We start from the raw sequence: 6,000 nt of genomic DNA, 5'->3' as shown, positions 1-6,000 counted from the left end.
ATCTTCTGGATTTATCACACAATGAAGTGTCAATTGAATGGCAGCATTTATACTCAACATTTCAAACAAAGGCATGCAGATGTTTGCCTTGTGCCTGCTACAGAATATCTCACATAACAGGTAGGGTTTTTGATAGCCCAGTCCTGATCTACATCAAAACATAACTTTCTTATTTAAATATGCAAAGTTAAGACCAATATATGTGTTCCATGGCCCATAGCATTGCTACATCTGTCTTTTGCTGCTTGTGTGTGGTCATGCTAAGCTCCCAGCTCATCTCCCCTAATGGAGCTGCCCTGCTCTTGCTGCTTCCTGAAAATGGGACTGGAAGGTGATTTACTTTAAAACTGCTGATCTCACTTGTGCACTGTCACACTCCCACAGGCAAGCATCAGGATGTATACACACAGGCAGTCTGTCCAGCACCAAAGATGCCTGAATTCAGGTGGTCTGCCCAGGGTTCCTAGTGGATGACAAGACACCATCTATCCAGTCCTCGTCTTGTCTTCTCCTGGTTTGGGAACCATGTTCTGATTTCTGCACGTGCCTTTTTTGTATCCTTTTGGGCCTGATGGTGATTAGTATCTCCATCCCATCCCACCTCTGTGAGTTGGCAGGGTTTATTCACTGTTCTTTGTCTCTGACCTGGGTGTCCTGAGAAGCTGCGCTGCACTTCACTGTATGCTAGGGTTGTGATGAGCTGCTAATCTCTAGGTGTCTTCAAAACATAGTCAGGCATTTCCATTCATTCCCCATTCACACCAGTCACAACATTTCCATTATTTTTCTTTACACATTCTGCACAGTTTTTTTATGCACTGAACCCTTCCAGTGGTGGTCAGATCTAAAGATGTATCAGGGTGCCCCTTTTCCTTCCAGAGGAATAAATCAAACAGTACTAGCAAATTTTAGACACTTTAATTTAAGAAAAGATACGTTTCCAGAAGGAGAGATAAAGGGGAGATGAATAAATTTTCTCCATGTCATAAAATAAATTCAGGCCTAGATTTAGAATTGATTGTGTTTGGCAACAGAAAAATACCTGTCTTTACTGTTTGATTCAAAGGCTATCGGGCAGAGAGAAGCAAGGATTCTGGATGGGAAAAAAAGCCACCAGCTGTCTGATAGCAGTTTTTGTGCTGCAAATGTCATTATCCATGTAAAAGAGCAGCGTTACAAAGAAAGGCATTTGGAAAAAATATGGGCATTCACTTTCAACAGGATTTAAAATTGGTATCCAGCACAATTTGGTCCTTTCTGTCACCATAATGTATCTGTTTGCAGCTTCTGCAACAAGTGAGAAGATCCAAACATTGCTTATTACTACCACCCAAATTTACAGTTTATATTATTTCTAGAGAAAGCCATGTTTCCCTGAGGAGTTTGTGACCATACAAAGTGAATTAAATATGTCCAGGACTGTTCTCCAGCGCTGAGGTCAACTGGTATGCCACAGCCTGCGTCCATCAGTCCCAGAACATGTCAGCTATGTGAAGACCGCTCATGGGAATGATTGCTTGGCCGTGACAACTTTTGAACCTTGCCTGGGAATATTTAGGAGGGAACTAACTGGCTTGGGGCAAAATCACACCAGAGTTTGTTCTAAGAGTTTACTACTGTAAATGAAGGGGTTATCATTCCCAGGACCTTTGGCAGAGTTTAATTTAGGACTAAGTTCTTTGAAAAAATACAACATATCTCAGCATTTAGAGCCGGAGGAAAGGAAAGACATACACTGTGCTGTGTCTAGATGGTTTTTCTTTTTTATTTTCCTCCACGTCTGCTTCAGTTGTATTATCTCCGGAGCGGATATAACAGTATTTAATCTTGCTTCTAACTTTCTTCTAGGAGATTATGTAGATATTATTTAGATAATAATTAGATTTTCTCTAATATTAGATCAGATCCAATGTTAGTATATATAACTTTGATTGTAACAAGAAAATATTTCTATTTCATAGATAGAACCAGATAATTAGTAGAGAGGATCATAAAGTCAATACCTTTGAGTCCCTTCCTCAGATTTGATTAAATGCTAATTGCAGGACTGCTGTTTGCTCATGATAGTTAATAGGATATTTAACCTTGCATGTTTCCTAAAACATTAAGCTTTTCTTTATTTTTTTGTTGCTTCTTTTCCTTCCAGCCTGATTCTTAGCTACAGGCAGTTAATCTCCATTCTACTGCCTTCATCATTTAACAGAAGACACAAATGGATCTGAGATTTTTCAGATCTGTATTTGACAAATATTTTTTCTCCTGGTGATAGCCTGGAAAGTGTTTTTAGAGTGGTTTGGAGACAGAGGTGATGCTTTGCCTGGGACTGGGGAAAGAACATCTGTTTTCTTTCTTTTTTCTTCTTTTTGTTCATTTGCTCTTTTTAAACCTCCACTCCTTCTAAATCACAAACTGGGGATGTTACCGGACTTATTATCCTGTCTCCCAGTGCCTTGAACAGTTTGTGGATGTGCTTTTTAACAGAACAAATCCTTGTTTCATGGTAGTTTTCCTCCAAAATTCACGTTGTCAACAGGGAAAGTATAAAGTCCTTGCAACTGCTAGGTTGCCATCAGTGATGGGAGCAATAGGCTCCGCATGTGTGGCAATTAGAACAGCACTAGAAAATGAGATTGGTTATAGAACAGAAGATCTGTTCAATCTCTTCAAGCAGTGTGAGCTGCCAGATATAAAATAACTAATGCAGTTGCCAAGTTACCAGGATCAGGTCATGATTCATACGGCAGCCAGCCATATTAGGAAATACCTTTAAAAATAACTAGTTTGAAGGAAGGCTATTTTTAGCTATACTTTAATAACAAAACAACTGGTCTGCTTGTTATTTACCCTGAATGATTTGCTAAAAGACCAGCTTTCTGTCAGAATAAAGCAGACTTAATTTTAAAGTTACATATATAGTCAGTTCACAACAGCCATCTGTGAATGGAAGACTGACATCCCACAAGGACACTTAGGTGTCTGGATAAATCTAGAGAAATCCAGCACCTCCTTATTAATTCCCCTGTGTCTGGTAAGATTTTTTGCATGCATATGGGTATGTAACATCATAGATGTTGTGTCTGCAGGCCAAGACTTGTTGGTCTTGCAATAAGAGGTACAAGAGAAAAATAACACAAACAGACCATGTAATCATCCTAAAATAAACATCTGATCATCCTAAAATAAAATATGCAAGGTCAAGGATTTATAAATATATAATGATAGGCCAATTCAGTGATCACGTACTGGGGAGCAGATCTGCAGTTGCAGTAAAGGTCAGCTCAGCAGCTTCTTGTGCTAGCATTGACTTGCTCGAAAGCCTGCTGCACGGAGCTCAGGGATTAATGGCCTTTTGGAATGGCTTCTTACCTGGGCTTGCTGCAGGACCAGTGGTGGGAATGGTGACTAGGCTGCAGGCAATGCAGCGGAAGGGCTTGCGGTGCAGTTGCATTTTGGGTTAGCCAGGTCAGCAACTGCTCTGACTTTGTGAAAGCAGCTCCTCATCTGTGTGGACACTGCGTGGTGACAAGCTGCCAGGAATGGACAGACACAGTCACAACCGACTGCATCATTCACAAACGAGGCATTTCATCAGCTGTGTTCTCCCCATGGCCAGTGGCAGCAAAGAAGCACGGGGGCAGGCTGAGCTGTGCCCTGTCTCTTGAACCCTTGTCATCGGAGGGGAGCAATGGGGTGTTCATCCTGGCCTCAGGAGCCCCATGGCTGGCTGGCTGCAGTGTTTGGGGGGTGTTGTGGGGAAGTCTGACCACTTGCCTGAGCTGTTCTGGTACTTTCCCCTTGGAATCTTAGGCTGATCACTTCTGGAGACAGTACAGGGCTAGACAGTCTGCTTGCATCTCCCTGTTCTTAGATTTTCATTTACTTAAGGATTACCTCTGGGATTTCTTTCTGTTTCCATTGATTTTATATGGCACTGAAATGACAGGCTCAGACTAGATGCCTTAGTTTTAGATACAGTCAAATTATATGAATTCTTCCTTAAAGTATTAACATTTCTACTTTGGGAAAAGCAAATATACAAAAGCTTTTCACTCCTTGTCCTGCAAGTAAATCTATAACAACATTTGGACTTGGCATGCGTTTAAAGGTTTATTAGTGCCTTAATAACTAAAATGATACTGAACCATTTTGGCAATTATGATAACACAGCTGTGCATGAATAGAATATTTCTCACTGTACTATGGTGTAAGCTACAATATGCTTGCAAAGTAAACCTGCAAATACTTGCTGCTTAGCCTTTCTTGTCTCTGAAATTTGTAATTAATTCAATCAGGGACTTTTCTGTTTACTTGAACTGGCTTTGATTGGAACACTAGTTAAGATAGCATTATGCAAATTCATGGCAGATGTGTAGAAAATTATTTTTCAGTTGTTAATAATTTTGTCCAATCCCTGTCTTCCTAGACAATGCTCCTACAAAAGACTTATTTCCTTTTTAAATGCTGCCTTTTCTTTCACAGGGCCCTAAATACATTTGAAAAGAGTGAGAGGATTTGCTTTAAGCTAAGGAAATTTCCTCTTCCATATCCTTCAAGACACCTGAAATGCTGGTCCCCCAGCTGCCTTTAAAAGACCTTCCTGAGACGGAGCCCTCCCTCTATCTCAAAATTTTACATAGAAAAGTGGAAACTGCTGCAACGTGGCTGTCAACAGACCTGTGCTGCTTCTGCCATTACAACAGGGGTGTTGCATCACGACAAGAAATGCCATTTTCTCTTTAAAGGTAGAACCAAAAGTTTAATCAAAAAGAGTAGGCTGGAAAATCCTTCATATGATTAGTTTAGGCAGGTTGTCTTCATGGATTTATATGCAGTTCATACTTAGTTTACTACTTAGTAAAAAATTTCAGTCAATGGGAATTAATGCTCAACTATTACTATTAATTGAATACTTTCATTCTTTAGTTATGTTTTAAATCAATTCCCATATGTCTAGGTAATGAAATGTCATTCTGCCAACCAAAGCAGCTGTTATACTGCAATGCAGGGGAAGAAAAATATAACACGCTGGTGTAAGGAAAATTTGTCTGGCTTCACCTTCCTCTTCACTCAAAGTTTTGAAAAAAATTGCACGACAGTTCTAATAAAATTCCAGAGATATAATGCAGATACAATACCTCCAGAGTTGTTCTCATTCCGGTGTTTACAGGCACTAATACCTGTGAAATAGTTGGAAATCTTGCGAAAAGAAAAACAATTGAGCATGGATGTGAACTTACTTTGCTTCTATTGCTTCTCACCTCTATGCAGACGTATATGTTTTCATCAAGCTGTTCCTTTGTACACTACAAAAAAATGCATCTGCAGGATAATCTTCTTCCCTGGCCTGTTTTTTGCAAGAGTCCTGAGAAGATTCTGTGTTTCTCCTTTTTCAACAAAAATAGCTTTCTAGCACAACAGAAACGTTCGTGGAAAACATCTGCTTTCCCTCAAAGCCTGTTTTTTGTCAGGAAATGAAATCCACACTCAAAACCCTTTAATCCAGAGATCCAAAATTCATCTGAGTTATGCTGGCATATATTTACACAAATTTCATATATGTAGGTTTAAGACATTGCATAACCACTCACTATTAACATGTCCCATAGAATTACCAGCCTTATTTTTGTTTATTCAAGAAACAGGGGAATGAGGCATCTTTACTTCTGCAGCTTCTGTCATTGTAAACCTCAACTGCTGCTTTCTGCTATATCCTCTTGTTATTTTCTTGCTGTCATCTGTAGTCAACAGTCCATCCATCACCGTTGCTTTGATGATTGCCAGAGCCCCTGCATCGAGACCACACTGTCAGCCTGACATCCTGCATGCGGAATAACCTTCTCCCTGCAGCAGGGATTTCTAGGAGCTCACATGCCAAGAGGACAGGCTATTCTTTGGAACTGATAAGCATGCAGAAAACCTCTTATCTTTCCTGATGTTACCATTCTTTTATTATTATTGTCTGTTTCGATTTGTCTTTTTGGTCATTTTGATTTCTCTCCT

This window comes from Falco naumanni, chromosome 3 (genome assembly GCF_017639655.2).
Source record: "Falco naumanni isolate bFalNau1 chromosome 3, bFalNau1.pat, whole genome shotgun sequence".
NCBI classification, from domain to species: Eukaryota; Metazoa; Chordata; class Aves; order Falconiformes; family Falconidae; genus Falco; species Falco naumanni.
This window is presented reverse-complemented; position numbering follows the sequence as displayed.